Source organism: Aythya ferina, assembly GCF_964211825.1.
Source record: "Aythya ferina genome assembly, chromosome: 4".
In the NCBI taxonomy this organism is placed as follows: Eukaryota; Metazoa; Chordata; class Aves; order Anseriformes; family Anatidae; genus Aythya; species Aythya ferina.
The window spans coordinates 76,803,880-76,827,705 of record NC_140300.1 but is presented as its reverse complement, the minus strand read 5'-3'; the positions used below and the strand labels follow the sequence as shown (position 1 = coordinate 76,827,705).

Here is a 23,826-nt window from a genome sequence, read left to right as displayed (position 1 = left end):
GCTGTACCAGTACAACCCATTGCTTTGTAACCAAACTCTGCATGAGAGAAACATTCCGAAACATCCCCCCCCCCTCCTCTTTTTTTTTTTTGTGGTGGGGAGAGAGGGAACGGAGAGAGAATAAGAGTTAAGTTTTGTTTCCTCATTTCTGCCTCCTCTGACTAAGCTTTTTTCCCCCTTGTTCTTTTGCTTTGTTTTGAGGCTCTGGGAGAAGGGTAATGGTGATGGCTTCTGTTCCTCTCAAATCCTCGAAAGCCATTGTGTAGGCAGGTCAAAGAGAAACCAAATTAAAAACTAACAACTTTTGAATTTTGGCAGCCAAAGTTAATGTTGACTAAGAACCAAAAAGAAGGGGGAGGAGGGAGGAAAAAAGTGGCCCTACGGAAAGCAAGGGCTGGCGGAGAGATCTGGAGGACGGCAGGCTTAGAAGGGGCAAAGCTGCTCCTTTTGATGTGGGAGGTCTGCAAGTAACCTACTGGGACACTCCCTGGGCTATCTCATTAACCATGTCACCAAAGCCCCCCAAGGTCCAGAGAATCATAACATTATCTCTGACATTACCACACAGATACAAGGTTCCTCAGGCAGTCTATAAACATGCCTGTACTAACCAATTCATCGTGCCTTGACACCCCTGCAAGGGCTGGATGCCCTTTAGTGAGCCGCATGAATTGCCCCAGTCATTCATCAAAGTTTCTCAGAGTGCATTTCACACAGCATTAAATTTAATTAAAGCAACATTGACTGCATTGTAATCCTCTAGAGGCTTTTTGTCAGAAGAAGCTGGAACACTTTCTACTTAAATATCTATTGTTTAGGTGGGATTTTTTTTTCCTTTTCATTGTCTCAACCCAAGTGATTTGCTGCCTCTCCGTTTCCTATTTGAAAACTCATATCTCATGAAAAAGTTGTGCAATGACAAGAGGAATCCCAGCCTGGGAAACAATTCAGCTCTGATGCATGTGCCTGTAAATGCTCTAAAGAACAGAAGATGGTTTAAAAACTAATAAGCATGCAAACAACAACAAGACACTCGATGCACACAAAAGACGATTAGTAGCCGAAAGGAAGCTGGCAGTAAAAGCTGCCAATTTGTCTGTGGGCATCTGTCCACATGTCTTCCTGCTGAGGTGCCTCAGCCACGGGCCACCATCTCTTCTTGTTGCTGCTGTGATGAGCGTGGCTCCAGATCCACACAGTGCTGCACAGCCCAGGGAGCCCCTGCCAGCACCCACAATTATAGCTCATCCATGCAGGGCAACAGCAGCTGGCATTATCCTGGTGGGGGACAGACCATTGAGGTCTCTTGCTAGCTGTTGATCCATGCTAGAATCCCATCGGTTTCCCTTACCTTGTATTTTGTTGTTCCCTCCTAGGGCAGCACCAGAAGACGAGTTGTCTCAGGGTCCTTTCTAGCAGCTGCCAGCAGTCTACCAACTCTGCTCTTACTTGGTGGGGGGATTACCTGGGAGAAGACATGGAAAATAGACCACGTAATTTTCAAAATGAAAAACATTCCAACACTGCATTGCAGTTAATGTGGACTGAAACATAGTTTTGCACAAATGGGGACAGCTGCTGTGACCACTTGAGACCCATCTTTCTGTGCACAGCAGGCCAGGGAGTGAGATCTCATCTCTTTTCACAAGCTATGCAACACAAAAGCCACAAAGGTCCCTCGATGCTGTAAAAGTGAACTGCAGAATAGAATAACAAAATCTGCAGTACTACATGATCTAGACTAAGGTTTTCTGGTTAAACCACTGAATTTTTATCCTACCATCTCCACCCCCCTAAATAATGGATTTTGTTTCTGTTGTGCCAGTGATGTTTTGTTGTTCCTGTTACCAAATAACTTTAGATGACATGTTCTCAATGTGTCTTCAACAGCCACAGTAACAGTAGCACCCTCCTTGTTTTATTCCTCCAAGCAACCCTACTGAAAAATTTGACCTCATCATTACTGTTCCAGGAGCCTGACAGTTTCTGTTCTTTCTATTTTAAAGTGGTTTAAAAAAGGAGAGTATAATATGAAGAGCACTCATCTTGCCATCATTCACAGTTATCAGTGAATGACAGAGAAAATGTCAGGCACAGTTTTGCTATTCTCCAAATAAAAGCAACTAGGCTGTTCTGACCAGAATGGGACCTGCTTAGGAACTGCAGTTTCAAAGGGCCTGACAGAAGGTTCTTGGGAGAAATTCTGTGTTATGCTCTGCCAAGGTCAATCTTATTGTTTATCTCAGAGGAGTGTTTATTTCAAGTTCTCAGTACTTCTCATAGCTCCTCATGTGAGACCCTCTGCTGCCATTCCGTCATGGAAACTGTTCTGCAAAATCACAGGAGGCTGAACAGTTCCTTTACTTCCTTCACCAGATGCACCCATTACCACCAACGCGTCAACTACAGTGCAACATAGTGCACACTACTTCGACACCTAGCCTCATTGCCTAATGTCTGCCAGGTGTAGGATGTACGAGGAGACTAAAAGATATCAGCAAAGCTTCCTGCAGGTCCTGAGCCTTGTGGCACACCTTTCCCCAGGTAAAAGTCCAGATGCAATCAGGCAGAAGTAATATTAATACCAGCACCAAACTGCTATTTAACAGCTGTGGACTCAAAGCTGTCTTTCAGAAGTCTAAAGCTGATGTCAAGTGAAGAATGCTCTACAAAAGGTGAAGAATAGCAGGAACCAGCAGCTGGGGAAGAAATGGCCTCTGCTCCTCATTTCCCAGCAACTCTCCCTGCATCAGAAGGAATGAGTGCAGCTTGCATATAAATAGCCCACTGTAATCCTGGCAACACAACTCTAGGGGGGTGCAGGTCCCACTTTTCCATTACCCATAAATGCATTACCCCCAGAAAAATGTTTCTTTAAATAAACATTTCTGCTTTCAAGACACTCAGATGACTCAAGGAATAGCCTCATTTTTTCTTGCAATGCCACAAGTTCTGCTTTGTGCTGCTGGAGTGTGACTCTGCTCAATACGAAGCTGAAATAAGGCACAAGTCCGCTATGTTTCACCCACAAGCCCACCAGATAGCAGAACCAGTGCAGCAGTTATGGGCTACCTGTAAGTGCTGGATTACTGCTGCACAGCACGCAGATCTTACTACTGTAATGGTGCAGTTACACCCCCTCAGACAATCTCAGTGCTAAAACTTGAGCACATTATACTTCACACGACCTCCTGCTGCTTTAGAAAGCAAAACTCTAACTTTACTCCATTCTCCCTTGGTATTTACTTCAGTTTCCTTTTCAAGCTTCTCAAACACACAATAGGCTTTTGATTATCAGGATCTTAAGTGCTCCACTAGACACCCAGTGTGTATTTATGAATGGAATTAAGAAAGAAGCAATCTGACTCCATCAAGGGAGCATTTGCAGCTACTCTTAAGTGTTACCCAGTGACATAAGTGGAAATTCAAAAGACCTAAAGGTTTCTGGCCTTCATTTTTTACATTTATTTAGTCACACCCGGTAGAAACCCTAGGAGTTCATGTTTGTCATTTTGTGATTTCTGTACAACCAGTTCATTTACTGAACTGAAAATTATTTGGATTGCTTATGTGTGCAGCTTCTAAACTATAAAACTGCTTGCCTTGCAAAGGAATGTTAATAATCCCACTGCTATTTAGGACAAAGTATTTGGGTTGAGGCTTTTTTCCTCCACAGATTATGGAGTCACATTTTCACCTTCCTGTTGCAATTCTCCGTGAATTCTAATAGAAGTACATGAAACATGGACTGCAGGTTCATTATTAACACAGGATGAGACCAAGTGACTTGCTCCCAAAAGAAAACAAGAAAGGGGTATCTTTAAGGGGTGGTATATAAGCTGTGTGTCTGGAAAGCCCTGCCAGTCCACAACCAGTCCTTAACTTTATGTCCAACCTTAGCATTAAGTATTAAACACACTTGAGAATTCTTTTTACCATCAATAGGTCTGTTTATAAATGAGCCTACAAGCTAGCAAGTTTCTTTGCAAGACACTGCCTACCCTTCAAATGTGAGCAGCCTGCCCTCTACAGAGAATTTTTTTGATGCACCAAGTATCAGGAGAAAGAGAGAAACAAAGGGAGGTGAGTGGCACTTGAGATACAACAGGGATCATAGACCAGTTCCAATATCTCCATAAACTGGTATCAGGAAGCAAGATTTCCAACACACCACAAGGAAGAGTGCATGAGTATCCTGGTTTCAGTTAGGACAGAGTTAATTTTCCTCCTAGTAGCTGGTAGGGTGCTATGTTTTGGCTTAGGATGAGCAGAGTGCTGATAACATGCTGATGTTTTAATTGTTGCAGAGCAGTGCTTACACCAAGCCAAAGACATTTCAGCTTCTCACTCTGTCCTGCCAGCGGGCAGGCTGGGGGTGCAGCAAGAGCTGGGAGGGGACAGACCCAGGACAGCTGGCCCAAACTGGCCAAAGGGGTATTCCATGCCATCTGGGGTCATGCTGAACAATATATAGGGGTGGCTAGCCGGGGAGAGAGGGGCCGGCTGCTTGGGGATAGGCTGGGCATCGGTCAGCGGGTGGTGAGCAATTGCATTGTGCATCACTTGTTTCGTACACATTATTAGTAGTAGTAATATCAGCATCATTATTGTTATTGTTATAATTATTCTCCTGTCTTAATAAACTGTCTTTATCTCAACTCACAGGCTTCACTTTCCTGTTTCTCTCCATCATCCCAGAGAGGGAAGAAGAAGGGTGAGCGAATGGCTGTGTGGTGTTTAGCTGCTGGCCAGCTAAACAACAAGAGCAAGCCCTCCAAGGACACCCAGACATGTGCTATGCTCACACCTAATGTCTTTGTGCAGGCTCACAAGCTTTCCCCAGTGTGCTCAGTCACTGACATTTTTGGTAAGAATCATTTCTCATCACCTCCCTTGGTTCCAGAAAAAGTCAAGTCTGAAAGGCTTGTTACAGCACCCTGCACTGGTGCTCACTACAACCCAGTGATTTCTGGTGCAGCTCATGCCTTGGCCATTACCTTTAAAATGAAACTACAGATGAAATACCAGGAAGACAAGAAATCCATTTCCCTCTGTTATCATACAAAAGGCATCACAGCCTGAAGGGGGGCTTCAGTGAGCACCCACAGTATCATCCCAAAGAGAGAATCATAGAATCATAGAATCATAGAATATCCGGAGTTGGAAGGGACCCTTAAGGATCATCAAGTCCAACTCTTGACACCGCACAGGTCTACCCAAAAGTTCAGACCATGTGCCTAAGTTCACAGTCCAATCTCTTCTTAAATTCAGACAGGCTCGGTGCAGTGACCACTTCCCTGGGGAGCCTGTTCCAGTGTGCAACCACCCTCTCTGTGAAGAACCCCCTCCTGACGTCCAGCCTAAATTTCCCCTGCCTCAGCTTAACCCCGTTCCCACGGGTCCTGTCACTATTGTTAATGGAGAAAAGGTCTCCTGCCTCTTGACAACCCCTTACGAGGAAGTTGTAGACTGTGATGAGGTCCCCCCTCAGCCTCCTCTTCTCCAGGCTGAACAGGCCCAGTGACCTCAGCCGTTCCTCGTACGTCTTCCCCTCCAGGCCTTTCACCATCTTCGTAGCCCTCCTCTGGACACTTTCCAACAGTTTCATGTCCTTTTTATACTGTGGTGCCCAGAACTGCACACAGTACTCGAGGTGAGGCCGCACCAGCGCAGAGTAGAGCGGGACAATCACCTCCCTTGACCTACTAGCGATGCCGTGCTTGATGCACCCCAGGACACGATTGGCCCTCCTGGCTGCCAGGGCACATGGCAGGGAGATGTCTGGCTGCCAAACTGCTGCTACACCAAAACGCAGCAGCTGCCTCCATGTGCCAGTGGCCAGTGCACACGGACCAGGCCATGGCTGCCAGCACCATAGCGCCCACCCACATGCAGCAGGACACACGGCAGGGAAGTTTGGCAAAGCTTCAGCTCTCGTTGCCATGAGGTCAGACTTCCACAGGTGGTAGCAAAAATGAAGGTGTTTTTTTCTTAATGAATCATTGCACATATTGAGGACAATGTCTACAAAAATTAAGAAATGGATTAAGAAATGCATCTGTCAGTGTCCAGGCACCCCAATCTATTCAGGCATCCGGGCATAGAAGTTCAGTGTTCCTTGGCATTAATTCCAGTCTCCAAGGTAAGGAAATACATTGGAAGTGCGGAGGAACTTCTCCCATACAGGAAGGAAGGCCAGGCTGACCCCTGTTCCATCTAGGCAGGTCCCACACCCTCTGCTGCGCCTGTCCAAAACCATGACGTACATCCAGCTAGCCCATCCTCTGTGCCAGAACTGCAGTGTGAAATGCTCTCCCCGCAAGAGCCCCGAGCCACGCAGTGCCAGCGATGCTGCTGTCTCCTGACTCATTGTAAAGGCCCCGACTAGGCAAACAGGAAGACGAATGGTTATTCGGGCAAAGTTGGGCCACCATGATGGGAAAGGTGCAGCGGGAAAACATTAAGAGCAGAGCTCCTTTGAAACAACCTGACAGTTGATAGATGAGGATCCATAAAATGACAAAGGCTCCCTGTGTAAAGCCCCTTGCTACCAATGTCTTCTCCCTGGGAAACTAATTACCCTGTACTGTCACTGAAAATATTATTTTTCTGGTAATTATTTTCCCTTTTCAGTGAAAAAGTGGCCATGCTAAGTCCCCCCAGGTCTTTTTTTTTTTCTTCTCATTGTCAAAAACTTGAGCTGAAAACACTACTCACTGCTGTTCGTGTGATTTTAGCTAACAAGAAGGGGGGGGGGGTGCGTCTTGGTGATGCTGACTTCCCCTGGCTGGCTCGCAAATTCCAAAACCTAGTCCTCAGAACATTTTTACATTCCTTAGCAGCAGAAGAAAACAAACTCTTACTTCCCAGAAGAAAACATGTGATTTGATCACTCATTATTATTTGCCTAACTGAAGTTCCACAGCAGCTGATGATTTTGAGGTTATCATAAGAAAAAATGGGTTGATAGCAATCCAGCAGCTAGATATGAATACAGACGGTCTAAAGTTTCCCAATCTGCATTCCAAATCCATTATGCATTAGCTCTCCTGACAAAGACACAAAGAAGAGAAATAAGCTGTCCCTCAAAGTGAGGAGCAAGATTGCATTCGGCTGCAGAACCACCCACTCACAGCTGGTCTTAGAAATGAAGCTGTCCCAGCTCAGTCAGCACGTCACCACTAGGAGCCTGCTGTTGCCGCCCTTACTTTAGTGAGGCTGCCACCTCCTGGGCCGCCGGGCAGGCCTCCATCCCACAGCACTGGGTACGGGTAGGGAAGGCTGGAGGGAAGTAGCATCCTTTGTGAGACTTGCTGACACAGTTGCTGTGGCCACAGCAATGCAAGAACACATCATAAACTGTACTGCTCCAACTAAATACTGACAATCCTGCTGTGCAAACCTTGCTTTCAGGTAAAGCTGCACCAGCACACATGCACACAGAGGACTGTTGGAAGAAGTGTGCTCATTCACCACTGACAATGAAGTTACCAGCATCAGCCAGCAGCAAATCCTGGTTAGAAACAGCCAAGGCCAGAGGGAGCCTTCTGATGACTGAACTTCCATTCAGAAGGCCAAGAGCTCTCTCTAGCAACATGACCAAAGCCTCCCTGTTGCCAGCGTGTGACAGACCAGCCTATCCTGCGTGCTGCATTCCCTGTAGGAGATGTTGTCAACTTCCCCCAGCTAACACCACCAACTCCAGTAAACGTTGTCACATCATCTACTACCGACAAAAGCCTCTGGTTAAGTTATTCTATACTGTAGGGCACATTGAAAAATCACCTTTGTTACTGCCTCTAATAAAACCTTTATTTCTTACCAAAGCTTTATTCAGAGGTGAACAGACAGAGATCTTCTCTGTCACCTTTGCAGCAGTCAGGACACAAAATAACTGAAATGGTAAATGCCTGACAACTGCACACCACGGCGTCAAACAGGTGAAATAGGTGGCACTGATATTATTTGGACAGACTTATTGTTAGAGGAGGAAACGTCTGCTGTTCAGGCTTCTTGCAAAATGTTATTACTGAACTATAAGCATCCAGTCTGTGCTGATCCTGAAAAAGTCAAAAAAGCACCTGCCGGCCTATTTTCTCTGTCACAAACAACTCCTATTCTTTCCTCCCAGTCATTTTCAGTTTAGGCTTTCAATGAACGTGAAAGCCATCTGCAATTCCTCACCCCTACAAGTCAACCTGGAACAAAGACAGCTTACTTACACAGGTATGCAACAGGCTATCTATAAAAACGCTTGTCCCTAGAAAGAGAATCTGTCTAAATAGCCAAATAAAAAACATATCTTTAAGTCAAAAATTATTATTTTTTTTTTCTTCTTCAGTTATGGGCTCTGCTTAGGAGGAAAGCTAGACATTTCTAATCCTGTGCCACAGTCCTACATCACAAAGACCTTACGTCTTGGATGTGCCAACGCATTCTGTTATCACTTGTCAAGTCTCCTGGATCTGATGACACATGACTTGCTTCAGCACAGTTGTATGAGTCAGCTGATGGACAGTGCCAGGGGGAAATTTACTAGAAGTGAAATACCCTCTTACCAGCCATGTTCTTCTTTATTTAAGTACTATTTTTTGGCATCGAGGCCACTTGAGGCAGCCAAGGGAGTCACCAGGGCCTGGTAGCCCTCACGAGGGAGACTGAGGAGGTGTAGGCACAGCCAGCAGCGCCCCCTCCCTGGCCATTCAAAAGCTGCCCCTAGGGAGCGCGGCAACCAGGGCGGGCAAACAGGGTGAGACGTGGCAGTGTCCACGTGCAGGGCTCCTCACTGCTCTTTTGCAGCCATCTTTCCCTTCGGTACTTGTAACCTGCTTGCGAGGAACCTCGCCATGGTATCAACCAGGCAGAAAACCATGGCCTCCGCATCTCTTGTGGCCTCTCCAGCTGCAGTCACCGATGTGGCTACTCAGATGGAAGGCTCGGGGTAATAAGCCGCCATCCAGGTCTTGGGCTGCAGGGTGTGCCCGAGTCTTCTGTTGGTATCCAAATGGCAGCAGTGAGGGGTATGCCTGTGGGAGGTGTGCCGAGGTTGAAGAGTTGCTTAGCCAGGTACTGAGCAGCTTTGGGAGGAGATGAGCAGGCTCAGGAGCATCAGGGAGTCAGAGAGGGAAACTGACTGGTGGAGATGTCCTCTACCCTCTCTGAGACAGACTCACGAGCCTGCCACAACACAAGTGTCTCCTGCCATGCAGAAGATGAAAGTTCCCTCATCCTGCCAGGCAGCAGGAGGGGACATAGGCCAAGGGGGGGAATGGAGGCAAGTTCCTGTTCAGGATGGTAGGCGAGCCCTGTCCCTGCCCATCTCACCTTCCCATCAACCCTTATATAACAGGTATGAGGTTCTAGAACACGACAGTCAGAATAATGATGCAGACAAAAGCCCGTCCCAGTCGGAGAGGGTGCCTAAGGCAAGGCAACAAAACCCCCGCGTCACTACATCATCTGTCAAAAAAGAAAGAAGGGTTATTGTCATGGGGGACTCCCTTTTGAAAGGGACAGAGGGCCCTATACGCTGACCGGAACCAACCCACAGGGAGGTCTGCTGCCACCCCCCAGGGCTCAGATGAGAGACTTTGCTAAGAAAGTCAAGTGCCTGGTACGACCCATCAACTGCTATCCGCTACTGGTCTTTCAAGCTGGTAATGACAAGGTAGCAATGAGAAGTCTGAGAGTGATCAAAAGGGACTTTAGGGCTTTGGGGCGACTACTTAAAGGATCAGGGGCACAGGTTGTGTTTGCCTCTGTCTTTCCGATAAGGGGGATCGATGCTGACAAGCAGGCTCATCACATTAACATGTGGCTTTGGGACTGGTGCAACCGGCAGAGCTTTGGGTTCTTCAATCATGGGAAGGTCTATGTGACACCAGGCCTGCTGGCACCAGACGGGATGCACCTCTCTCAGAGAGGGAAAAGGACTTTTGCTCAGGAGTTAGCAGGGCTGACACATCGGGCTTTAAACTAGAGTTGAAGGGGGAAAGGGATAAAACCAGGTACACCGGTGATAAGCAAAGGGATGGTGCACTAGAATCAGGGGGACTGTGCTAGTGAGGTCCTTTGGTCTGCTCCACAAGGTGCTGTGTGCAGGGAGGCGCATTTGAAGTGCTTCTACACAAAGACACGCAGTATGAGGAATAAAATGGACGAGCTAGAAGTCTTGGCCCAGTCCCACAGCTACGACATCGTCAGCATAAGTGAAACCTGGTGGGATGAGTCCTGTGGCTGGTGTGCTGCAATAGATGGTTACAGGCTCTTCAGGAGGGACAGGCAGGGTAGGCGAGGTGGCGGGGTGGCGATGTATGTGAGGCAGGGGCTGGACTGTGTGGAACTTCAAGTTGGCGATGGCAAAGTTGACAGCCTCTGGGTAAGGATTAAGGAACAAACAAATAAAGGGGATGTCGTAGTGGGAGTCTATTACAGGCCACCCGGCCAGGACAACAATGCCGATGAATTATTCTTTGCAGAACTAAAAGATGCCTCGAGATCAACTCCCCTTGTCCTTATGGGGGATTTCAACTTGCCAGACGTCAACTGGGATCACCACACGGCTGACATGAGCAAGTCCAGGAGGTTCGTAAAGCACCTAGATGATAACTTCTTGGTGCAGGTGCTAAGGGAGCCAACTAGGAAAGGTGCCTTCCTAGATCTGTTGCTGGAGAACAGAGAGGGTCTTGTGGGAGACGTGGCAATTGGCGACCGTCTTGGCCCTAGTGACCATGAAGTGGTTGAATTCTAAATTCCATAATTTAGAATTTATGGTGACAGAAGGAAAACTGCCACCAAAACTTCAGCCCTGGATTATGGGGAAATCAGACTTCAGACTGCTCAGGGAACTAGTCAGCAAGGTCCCCTGGGAAACTGCTTTTGAAGGCACTGGTGTCCATCAGTGCTGGTCAATCTTTAAGCACTGCCTCCTAAAAGCACAGGATCAGGCAATTCCAAACTATCAGAAGTCAGGCAGGCGGGGCAGAAGGCCAGCCTGGCTGACCAGGGATCAGCCTGAGGCTCAGGCAAAAAAAAGAAAGTGTACAGCTGCTGGAAGGAGGGTCAGGTGACATGGAAGGAATACAGGGATGCTGTTTGTGTTTGTAGGGAGAAAATTCATGTGGCCGAAGCCCAATTAGAGTTGAAGTTGGCCAAGTCTGTGGGAGACAATAAAAAGCTTTTTTTTTTTTAGCTATGTAAACAGAAAAAGGAGGACCAAAGAAAACATAGGTCTGCTAGTTGATGGGGAAGGTCTCCTCACAGACAAGGTCATAGGCAAAGCAGAAAAGCAGAGATGTTTAATGCCTTCTTTGCCTCCTTCAACGCTGATGATGGGCTTTGGGACCCAGGGTGCCGTGAGCTGGAGGACTATAACAGTGGGAATGACAAACTGCCAACCGACCCTGAACGTGTGTGGGATTTGCTGCTCCACCTGGATCCATACAAGTCCATGGGTCTGGATGGGATTCATCCCAGGGTGCTTAAAGAGCTGGCTGACATCATCATAGGACCTCTCTCAATTATTTTTCAACAATCTTGGGAATCTGGAGAGGTCCCAGTAGACTGGAAGCTGGCAAATGTTGTATCAATTTTCAAGAAGGGCAAAAAAGAAGACCCTAGCAATTACAGGCCTGTCAGTCTCATGTCAGTGCCTGGTAAAATTACAGAGAAGATAATCCTTGAAGTCATTGAGGCGCACCTGGGGGACAATGCAGTCATTGGTCCCAGCCAACATGGGTTTATGAGGGATAGGTCCTACCTAATAAAAGGAAATCAAATTTGTGATAAGATCTCCCATCTAGTCGACCAAGGGAAACCAGCTATTGTGATCTTTTTGGACTTCAGCAAAGCTTTTGACACAGTTTCACACAGGAACCTACTGGACAAGATGTCCAGCATACAACTTAACAAAAACATCATACGATGGGTGAACAATTGGCTGATGGGCAGGGCTCAAAGGGTTGTGGTAAATGGGGCCACATCAGGCTGGCAGATGGTCACTAGTCGGGTCCCTCAAGGCTCCATTTTAGGGCCGGTCCTCTTCAATGTCTTTATAAACGATTTGGGTGTAGGACTAGAAGGTGTTTTGAGCAAATTTGCCAACAACACCAAACTTGGAGGAGTTGTAGACTCTGAGACCTTGCAGAGAGATCTGGACAGATGGGAGAGCTGGGTGATCACCAACCACATGAAGTTTAACAAAGGCAAGTGCCAGGTCCTGCACCTGGGAAGGGGCAACCCTGGCTATATGTACAGACTGTGCGATGAGATGCTGGAGAGCAGCCCTGCAGACAGGGATCTGGGGATTGTGGTTGACAGCAAGTTGAATATGAGCCAGCAGTGTGCCCTGGCAGCTAGGAGGGCCAACAGTATCCTGGGGTGCATCAAGCACGGCATTGCTAGTCAGTCGAGGGAGGTGATTGTCCCGCTCTGCTCTGTGCTGGTGCAGCCTCACCTCGAGTACTGTGCGCAGTTCTGGGCACCACAGTACAGGAAGGACATTAAACTGTTGGAGAGTGTCCAGAGGAAGGCGATGAAGATGGTGAAGGGCCTAGAGGGGAAGACACGTGAGCAGTAGCTGAGGGATCTGGGCCTGTTCAGCCTGGAGAATAGGAGGCTGAGGGAAGACCTCATCGCAGTCAACAACTTCCTCATGAGGGGGAGTGGAGAGGCAGGTGACCTATTCTCTGTAAACACCAGTGATAGGACTTACGGGAATGGTGTTAAGCTGAGGCAGGAGAAGTTTAGGCTGGACATCAGGAAGAGGTTCTTCACCAAGAGGGTGGTTGCACACTGGAACAGGCTCCCCAGGGACGTAGATACTGCACCAAGCCTGTCTGAATTTAAGAAGCGATTGGACTGTGCACTTAGTCACATGGTCTAAGCCTTTGGGTAGACCTGTGTGGTGCCAGGAGTTGGACTTGATGATCCTTATGGGTCCCTTCCAACTCAGGATATTCTATGATTCTATTTCTGAAAGGTGCCACAGCAAGATTTGGAAACTCTTGGAAAACATAAATACCATCTGTGACCCAGAAACCTGACTCTGCAAAGCAGATGGTTCTCAGTAGTCCTCGTTCAATAAGTAACAGGTAAAACTTTATTAGGCTACTCCTTAGATTAAAATTTGCATTCTAAACTAAAAGAAGACAAAGTACAGAAGGTTTGTCAGATGAAATATGAGTCAACCTTCATTCTTAAATTTAACTAACATCAACAAAATGAATTGGATGAAGCTTACAGATTGTAATTTAGAGAGAGCAAGTGACTCCACGTAGCATACCTGAAATGTTTGGGCTGACTGAGCGCTGCTAAGCAGTAGCTTGCATGCATAACTAGTGGGTATGCAAACTGCCCCAAATAGTGGTGAGGGAGAGGGGCTAATCTGACATGCATGGAACTGAACCCTCATGGAACTCCTGTAGATGGGGATTTTAACACTCAGCCTCCCCAGACCACCTATGCTTCACTCCCAAGACCTCATCCAGCCTTTGGGTACCCAGGCAGCCCTGATTGCCTGGAACAGGGATGGCAGAATGCACATGAGTAGACACTCGGCCTGCCGGCCCTTACAGAAGCCACATTTCTGAGGGAACACAACATCAGTTGGCAGTGGTCACGAAGAAACTATTTCCATATGCCTTGCTATTGTAAGCTCAAAAAGCAACCAGTAGAGTTTCCATCATCTGTGAGTGGGATGCTTCTGCAATCATAGCTGCCATAGTCCCCACAGAGCAACACAAAGAATATATTACAAAGGGCAATGAACTACTGTAGTAATTGCTATTACAAGGTCCACAGAGAAGTCAGAGTGCACCATGTTGCTGAACTGCTGCCCTCCTGAAGTCATGCTCTTAATTCCCATATTATTTAGTAAACGTTAATTATTTCCAAATGGTGCAAATCTTCATTTCAATGCAAATCATTTCATCATAGCAACTACTTAAGATCTCAGCTGTATAGTCTCTAGCCTTTCCCCCATAAAACACATTTCCATAGATTTCTAACACTGTTATAAATTGGCCATCAGCTTCCTTCTCCTTTGCGTGCATGGTCCACATTCCATATTTTGCCCCTGCTGCAGTGAAAGATATTGCATCTACCCAAAGCAGCGAGGGCTGCTGAGGCCAATGCTCAGGGTATCACTGGCTGTCAGGATACCCACACGGGACCCCTCAAAGCAGCTGCTGGCACAGGCAAGGAACTTGATGGACATTTTCAAATACCATCCCTTATATGGCACAACAGAAATGTTTTTGGTTACGCACGAAACACGTTTGTCTATCTTTATTCGTTAATGGCACATTCTCCAGAAGTAGCTCAGTGTTTACCGAAGATTTATTCATTCTATCCCTGCAGTAGCCAGCAGAGCATGCCCTTGGAAGGTCCACAGCATGTAATCCACCCTATCAAAAGCTCTCCAAGCAAAATGTATTCCTGCAGTATATTCTTTTTAGCTTATGTACCTGAGAATCACCACACAGCGTGAGGTGTTTGACACAAGCATCAAGGAAAGAAGTACACACAGAGCACAATGGATGGAACAAACAGTGACTACCAGTAATATAAGTAATTTACAAATACCTGTTTCCATTTCCTTCTATGCTCTTCATATACATGTATATTTATACATATTTATGTATGTAAATGGGACAAAGGCACAGGATCATTTTTCATGTAAGCATCTTAAAGACACCGTGGATTCCCACACCCAACACACATTCTTTTCCCCAGCTTTCTGTGGTGGCATTAGTAGCAACGGCCCTTTGGTACACTAGTGAGATGTGCCAGCACAAACACTGACACAAGAGGACAGGGCACACCTTGACTAGAACCCTAAAATTCAACCACTGTGGATTAAACACACTTAAGTCTTGTAAGTGTCTAACTTACATCTAGAAAGCCTATTTCAGATACCTAGGTGCAAGCTGTTTTCATGATCGTAACAACCAAGAACCCATCATTTTACATCTACACCAGTTCTCATGTGGTCTGCAGAATCCTTTACCACCTGAGCACACCACAGTGACCTATGGTCCATCTTAAACATCAGCAGAAGATGCAGGTCAGCATCCTTTAGACTTACTGCTGCCTTGTTTATACCTGACATTTGAATTTCTTACAAATCAAACTCAGTAAGCAAACATCCCATCACTGTCACTTAACCAATACCAGAATTGCAGTTTTATCTCAGATATCCTCCACCAGAACCCATGTCTCATTCATTCCAGTTTTCCGCTTCAGTGGCCAACAGCAAAAGGTTAGGAGAAGCATACAGAGTTATGGAATCGTATGCCTTCTCAGCCCCCACAGACAGCTGTGTCCTGTTTCCTAAGCTAGACATTACTGTAGTGTACTTAAAAGCTACAAGTAGCCTTACAGATATTTTGTCAAAACCCCTTCCTTGTTCAATTCATTTGTAGTTTTTACACCAATGGAATTCAACAGACATGACTTCAATGGGATCAGTGCGTACCATATTTCCCCCCAGCCCCCCTCTTTTTTCCTTCTTTTTTTTTTTTTTTCCACTAAAAAGGAACACACAAAATCTTGCTATCAGGTCACTTCCTTGGGTTACTTCGTTTCAGCTAACATGAAAAGTGGCAACCAGCTGTTCTCTCTTCACCTTCCTCATGCTGTCCCTGAATCTATACCTCTGTCTGTCTGATAAATCCTACTGAATAACTTGGTCAAAAAAAGGGTGGTTTTTTTTTTTTTGTTTTGTTTTGTTTTGTTTTGTTTTGTTTTTTGTTTTTTTAATTTGCAAGGAGGAAAAAGAAAAACCTGTTCTTGGCCTAACTGATTTTGCTCTTTCTGAGCAAAAAATCTAACTGATTTGCTCCCTGTATACTATCCTCTGAGGATCATTTTTCTGGTAATTTAAACAGATTCAGCTGTGGGGCAAGGATCTGGATCACTGCCAAGTTATGGGGTTTTGTTTTGTCTTAGAAATAGATAAATAGAAAGAGAAGAAGGGAGGCAACAATTAAGAGAGCTGAGAAAGAAAATCCTTAGGTATTAAGTAATTCGTCTCAGGTTGTCCGTCATCATTTTCCCTCTCTGAGCCTCAGCAGAAAAAAAAAAGAAAAAAGGCATCTCGCAGCAAAAGAGACACACTGGTGGATGTCAAACGTTTAGAGGAGAAGATCACAGGCTGCAGCAGAGATGGCAGGCCTGTGAGCAGTGCCAAGAGCAAGTGATGCATAAAATCATTAAATGTGAAGGGCTGGGCAACAGTGCCTAGACTTATCTGGAAGTTTAATCAGAGAGAAGAATTACACAAGAAAAGAATAGAGACGGCTGAAAGCTGCAAAGTTATGTGTTTGACCTTTTTTATAACAAACTCCCCCTTCTCCCCCCAGCCAGAAAGAGCAAAAAAAAAAAAAAAAGAAAAAGGAAAGAAAGCCCAGGTAATCGCAGTGCATTATTGTGGCTATTACCAAATGAGTATACACTTATTTCTCTCTCTGGCTGTCTCAGGAATGCAGATGTGGCCTAAGGACCTGACAGCTGTTAAGTCAACACAAGCTCCACTAAAGGAGAGCCTCTTCCCATCCGTAGCTTGCAGAGAACACAGATGGCCTGCTATAAATGCTTGGGCTGAGTGACGCTGATCTGAAGGCAGCTAGCATCTACAGGTGGGCTTCACATATTTACAAGTTCTGCAGAAAAACTGAATGATTTCACACCAAAGGAGCTTGCTAATTCTCCTAAAGGAAGACCCTTTCTACCCAGTCTGCAGCCACAGGTGACATTCAGCAAATGCTCCATACGAATACAGAAAACTCTCAACAGCCACAAAGCAGGGAGGAGACAAGGTCAAAAGGCATCAACAGCTACTCCTATAGAGAGCTCCCTGTGGATATGATGGGGTAAAAGAGAGAAATGAGCCTGATCATTCTCATCTTTGAATGGCACCTTCAGGAGAGCCAGTCTCATTCAAAAAAGAGACCTGGAGGCTCACAGGGGAAAGCTGGACACAGCATAGCACAAAAACTTACCTGCTTTTCTCCATATGGAGGACCTGGCCCTAAGATCAAGTGCCAAGTGGTTATTTGGCTTAAAATGATTGCTGTTGAAACTTGTAAGAGTACTCTGAGTTACAGCTATTATCCCACCTGCATCACTGTGATCAGGTTTCTGAGGGAACAGTAAGCTATGGTCCAGATTAGTGTTTAGCGTGTACTTGACAACCCCATTTCTACTTACAGAGAAAGGCAACACCTCACACGATAAATACAAAATACTCTGTAACAGCAGTCATTTAGCCTGGTATAGCATTTGAATTTCAACATCATCTCATAGCCTTCAACAATCTGCAAGCAGCAATGAGCTCCCTGCCAGGTACAGGGCTGAAAGGGGTAACCTCAGAAGCATTCAGCAGAACCAAATGTGGCATGGGCATCCTGATGTAGCTGTTCACATGCTCAGCCCTAGGTGCTGAAGCGATGGCTGGCTAACAAGCCAGGATTGCCTGTGTAAAACACCTCCCCAAAGGGAAGCGGTGAATCAGTGACACTTTACAGCCACACAATAAAGACTGCCAGCTGCTCATATAGCTCTTTAGCAAATCACAAAAAGGGCAGAAGAAATACAAACGTGTGTGTGCAGCAGTCAGTCTCATTTCCAGATTCTGCTCCAAGCAACACAAGGTACTACTAACATGATGGACGATCTTCCCCACATTGTATTTAAGTGGACAGCTTTTCAAGAAAGCTCACCTCCTGAGAGCTCTCCTTTTTCTCCATCCAAACTACCGGGGAGCCAAGTGCTTTCAAAACTGACTCATGAAGGTGGTTAAGTTTGAACTGACCTCCGCAGAAAACCTGTCCTGCTGCCCCTTCTTTACTGCATCAAGCCTTTATTGTTTTAATTTCACAAGACACAGCCAACTCCACAGACATTGGACCTGATCTTGATCTTTTCCTGTTGGCACAAACCAGCTTCATAAATTCACAGGCAACATGCTTATGCAGCTGTGCTATAAAGTTGTTTTTTTTTTTAAAAAAAAAAAGTCTCCTGCAGGTCACCTCATGGTGAACCAGAGCCTTCCTGAACATTAACAGTGGTACAAGAGAAGAGCTGACAAGCTGGAATTAAATTCTCCAACGCAGGATGTCTAAATAGCCTTTCACATGCTAGTATCTATCCAGACAGCCTGCTTCCCCTGAACTGTTATCTATGAGTATTACTGCAAGTGACACTGAAACAGCACAGTGTGTATTTAACTTCCAGCCACTGGAGTGCCACCAACACAATGAGCCAGAGGAAGGAGAGCAGCGCTCTTTCAGGCTTCAGCACCATATTGGGTACCCAAAACCAAGTGCTTGAGAAAGCAAAGACAGCCCTTACCTTGAGGATTCTGTGAAGAGCTTCCACAACTGCATTTAAAGACTCTTCAGACTCTTGCAACAGATGAGTCTGCTGCAACAGAAAAAGAAACCTTTCTGAATTTCTCCAACACAGAAACATCCAAGTACAACACTACATTAATGAATCACAGTACTAAATTAAGTTGGACAACATGCCCTACTTGTATGGGATTTTGCAGGAGTAAGTTCCTCCTCATCTTTCACAGAAGAGTATGGGGATACCCATATTGTGGACAGGCTGAGAATTACATGAGCTCTTTCTTTGTCAAGTGGTATTTTCATATCAACAACCTTTGATAGGCCTTCTGCAAAAACAGGGATAAACAGAAGGGACTTAATTTCTCTTCCTGACCCCAGCATTTACATGAGGGGTTGACAATTCGATATACAGCCTCAGTGTTTTGAAGAGACTTCATCTCCAGTGACAGAAAAGTTCAAACTCAGAGCCTCAGAAAACAGATAATTATCAACTAAGGCTTCTAAGATTAACACCGAGGACCTACCTATACATTTTTGATAGTTCTATATTTGAGGTTCTTTCACTATCACCTTAAGGGTAGTTGTATACAGGTATAGAAACATTTTCTGAACAGACAGGTAAAAAGCTACAGCATTGACTCACTGCCATTTTATTTATTTATTTATTTATTTTGAGGAATATAATGCTATGTGTTATCTCTTCACGGTAAACGTTTAACCTGCTTATTCTTTTGGGGAGCATGCAGCAGGTCCAATATGCCAGAGGAACTGCACAGTGCTATGGACAGTGCTGGGTTAAAAAGCCTGAAGCACAGGAGAAGGAGAAAAAAAAAAAAGGAAAAAGCACGAAGGGGCTCAAAGCATACTTCTTCTCTGCCTTTCACAGGCCAACTGCTGAGGTGGTGCACAGCTCCCGGACAGCTCTGGGGGCTGTGGCCATTGTTACCATCAGCCCGGGGAACAAAGGCAAGCTCTTCTACAGGTGCTGCCCGCAGGCTCAGTTCATGGCCTAGCTCCCAGCACCGCGCACAGTGGGTTCAGTTTGGCCACTGACTCTCCCCACAGCTGTTGTGATTGCTCAGTGGGGAACATGTCTGTTCTCACAAAGAATTTAACAAATTAACTACGAACAAAGTAGCCTGGAAATGACACAGATTAACACGCGCAGTGCCATGCCAAGAAGAAGCTTGTCAGCTTGTTGTTTTCACAAACCTGAAAGGAAAATTCCCAAGACCCATTAAGTATATGGAGATGTTTCCATGTTTAGATATGTTAGAAAAGAACATAATCATTGCCGAGGGAAAATAAGAAACAGTCTACATAAAAGGCTCCATAACAACGCCCCTAGGAAGCATCTGCAGCACAAATAAGATGGAACGGGGGTGGAGGGGAGAAGCCATCTTTGTATAAACTCTACAGCCAAAGGAAATGTTAAGGACAAATCTGGGAAACGTCAACTATGTATTTTCTGTTTACAGGCATTAAAAAAAAAAAAAAAAAAAAAAGCTCAGGGTTCACAGATCTTTAGCCCCCTCTTTGCTCCTATTTGTGAGTAACTTGCGAACCACTTTAAGTACCCTCCCAGAGAAAACCTAAGCTGGTTGCCTGCATTAGTTTGCAGTGTGCCTTTAGCCAGTACACATCTTGACAGTTCAGAACAGAATAACATAATCTCCTCAAAGCAAAACAAAAAAATCAACTCAGAACCAGTTTGGCATAATCTGAAATACAGTAGTTAACAAGACATAATTTAACAATAGCTAGCTTAAAGCAGTAATTAAAAAATGTTAGTGGGCACATTAAAACAAAAATAGTATTTAAGCAGAGCAGTGATCAGAAAAACACAAGGTTTACCACTTCCCTCGTACAGTACAGGGGAAGTACTCGCCACTGCAGCAGTAACAAGACATGAAAACAGCCAGGGCCTCACTGCACATAAAGCCCATGGTCCTTGGTCGGGAACCAAGCACTGTACCAAAACCTTGTGCTCTCCACCAGGGACTGGCAACAGGCCCAGCAAACAGCTCAAGTGACGTGTCATGTATTGCAGCTTCCACGAAAGATGTTACACATTTCTTTCATTTGACAATTGTATCACCAAATTAGAGAAATAGCATCTCAAGAAAACTGTTGCAGGGTGGAATTGAAGCTAGCTGGTCAGCTATAGCTGTGCCATAAAAACCAGCAGCCCACTCCTAACATGGGAGGACCTACATTTTGTGGCTTTGCGAGTGTCTGGTGTTGCTAGATGCTAACTATTGAAAAACTCAGACACTCAGCTTCTATTTGCAACTCAGCCTGTAGAGTCTGCAGCAGTAACAGGGAGCACATGTTCCAAGACAGTGCAACATTTCCAGGCAATCCAGGTGACTGGAGAAAGAAGCTGACATTCAAGGAGGATGTTAGGGCAGGGGATACACAAACCCAGATGGGGGAAGAGCTGGTTAGGCACTGACTGCCTCCTCATATGGGTAAGAAAGCATCAGTAATATGGAACACCGTGCTGTTGCCAAAGTGGAACTACGGTACAGGGATCTGTCTTTTACAGGAGCCCATGAGAGCTGTCCTTGTATCCCATATCACACTAACAATACTTCCATTAGAACACAGTGACCCACTTCAGGTACATGAAGAGAAACATGAAAAAAAAAGAAAAAAAGAAAAAAAAAAGAGAAAAAAAAAAAAAAAAAAAAAAAACAGAAACATAATAAGAGTAACTAGGATGCTGCAGATCTAGAGAACACGACCATTAAGATTAAAGTAATTGGATCATTTTAACCAAATACACTACAGGAAAGGGAGAGACTAACAGAAAAATACTTGTGCAAAGGCAAAAGGAATAACCTGCCCCAGCTGTCATCACTAATGGGGTCAGACCCAGGAGGTCTGGGCCACATGAAAGCTGAATCCCGTGGGCTGTGAGAACACTTTCTGAGAGCAATCAGCAACGGCCACTGCCACACCGCTATCTAAACGCTTCAGGAGCGATCCCAGCACAGGAAGGCCTCTCCTCTCCCTTAGGGCTGCACCACCCTCAGAGCTGCACCTCACAGTCACCACAGAACAAGAACAGGCAGAAAGTGCTGGAACCTGCCAGAAAGTTCCAGAAGCTTTGGGGAGGTGCCAGAAAGGACCCACCCCCAAGGAGGCCCAGCCCATAGCAGAGACCCTGCCTGCTAGCAGAGGCCTGCAGGTGGCTGCTGGAGCCCTTTAGGGCTTTAGCCAAGTGGGAAATCCACTTACTTTGATGGTGACCCATGAGTGTTACTTCTCCTTCAGGAATGAAAAAGCCAAAACCACCCAGGGGTATGTTTTGTATATATCTCCTCCCTGCCTATTTGCTTTCATTAAGCAAAAGGTGAGGTGCAGGAAGCACAACAGCTGCGGGAAGGTGTGATGCTTGCTGCAATAACAAATCCCAGCCCTGCTTTTTGGGGCAGCAATTGTTACAGATTAATCTTTCCTTGTCAAATCCAGACCATATTTTATTTCACAGAATCAGAAACAATATTTCAGTGCACTTACTGGAGGCCAAGGGCTTCTGCATTTGAAGGCAGTGGGGCAATTTCACAGAATGTTTCAATCTAATCACACATTTGGACTATTCATGTAGAAGTTACTGAAAACAAGGCCAGGCCTAAAAAATAGGAAGCAGCAGTGAGTCAGCATTTTAGATATTCTTAGGTTTAGTAATTTATTGTTTTCATTAGCCTGTTGCCAGAGGAAAACACAGTATGGTACCCTTTAGAGAACAAATACATTTTTCTCAGAAAATGGACATCTACAGCATCCTGGTGTGGAGAAAACTCAAAGGTAACCATTTGGAAAGGACAAGAGGAAAGTAAATTAAAATTTCATCCGTTGGATGCTGAGTTCCATCTGACAGCTGTAGCTGGTATTTATCTGTATTTCAATTCGCCTTTTGAGCCAACAGAGAAGGACACAGGAATTGCCAGTAAAAGTCACTGGAAACGAGGAACTCTTCTTTGTATACTGTGCATCGTCGTCAGCTGATGTGCAATATGCAAAGAAGAGTACTCAGTACTGTGCATACTGAGCGTGGAGCTCTTTGCATACTGTGCATCAGCTGACAGTGCTTTCTAAAAAAAAAAAAAATTCTTCTGTAGCTATCAGTTTGAGTATTTGGCCAGTTTTCAGACAGTTTGGAAACACGCTGAAAGCCTGAAAATGTACATATGTGATGTTTATTTTTTTTTTTTACAGCTAGCCAAACCTTTCTGTCTCTTAGTAGGAGCCTTTTAAGAAACTATCTGTTAGTCCCCACCAGAGATAAACCTGAATAAGCAGCTCTCATCTTCTCTTGTACTGCCACACAAAGACACAAGAAGGAAAAGACTACATCACTTCCCACCCTACCTACACTAAGACTAAATTAACAAGACAAAAAAATAACCAGACCAAAGACAGGGAAAGCCCATGGCAGTGATTGAGCAGACAAGGGATACATGAAGCAGCAATAAGAAGTCATAAAGATATACCCTTCTGTCTTCCAATGTCTTGATGCTGGTCATAGCATTCAACATAGGACCACAGCACCAAACCCATGTCATTCTGTAAAGGGCAGTAACCTTCTGGCAAAGCCACATCTCTTTACCTGCTTGCAGCTTCTCATGCCACCTCTGCAGCACTCCACCAGCTCTTCTTGACCAGCTCAGGCCTTCCATGGCTCTCATGTCCCGCAGGTTCAGTTGGCCTCCCTAAAGAGGTATCGAACCAAGACTCCATCAACCACGAGTATAATGGCTTTTAAAGTGATGGACCAAGTCTGAAAAATTAATTTCATATAGAATAAAGAAATGATTAAGAAAGATGATGGTGCACTCACCACCATCTTGATTTGGTGAGAACGGTCCACATTGTGACATGAACTGCTATACTGAGTGAGATCAAGCATCTGTGTGCTTCAGCACTGTGTCTTTGTCAGTAGTCTGTGTTAGCCACCTCAGATGAAACTGAAACCTAGGCAAGGAAGAAAAATTTCCTAGGAAAAGTTTCCTCTAAAACTCCAACATGTAGTTTAAACCTGCAGATAAAACACGCAGATTTTGATCCATGTCCAAAAATCTTACTCAGTTTATGACTAGTCTCATCAACAGGACTACAGAACGGCTTTTAATAACTTCCAGTGACACCTGAGAAAAAAGAAACCATGTTCCTGAAGTAGCTGCTGACTGTACAGCCCACAGCCCAGGGCTTCTCTCAGACCATGCACTGCTATTGCAGACAGAGCATACCTACCTTCCCTTTTTGAAGTGTATTCAGATACAAACTGTGAGAGGACAGGCTCTCCACTGCCTGTTTAAGAATCACTTTAGGACTAGGACTCATGCTATCTTGATAAACACGGTAATTATTTTTTAATTATTATTTTTAATTAACTTGTGCAAATTGGCTTAATTTTTATTAGAAAGAAATATAGCAATTTATCCAAGATGTGCATCTGGCCCTCTTTCTA

The 23,826-nt window shown here is 45.2% G+C and overlaps 1 long non-coding RNA gene across 1 annotated transcript in view; it reads right to left on the bottom strand.

The window, feature by feature from the left end:
* Window positions 1–21,643, bottom strand: part of LOC311436311 — a 61,538-nt gene extending 39,895 nt beyond the window's left edge. Inside the window, exons 1-3 of the long non-coding RNA XR_014692745.1 lie at window positions 21,594–21,643; window positions 18,352–18,420; window positions 1,352–1,465 (exon numbers count right to left, since the gene is read on the bottom strand). This is a non-coding gene — a long non-coding RNA (uncharacterized lncRNA). The remainder of the gene's footprint in view (window positions 1–1,351; window positions 1,466–18,351; window positions 18,421–21,593) is intronic.
* Between the last annotated feature and the right edge of the window lie 2,183 nt (window positions 21,644–23,826).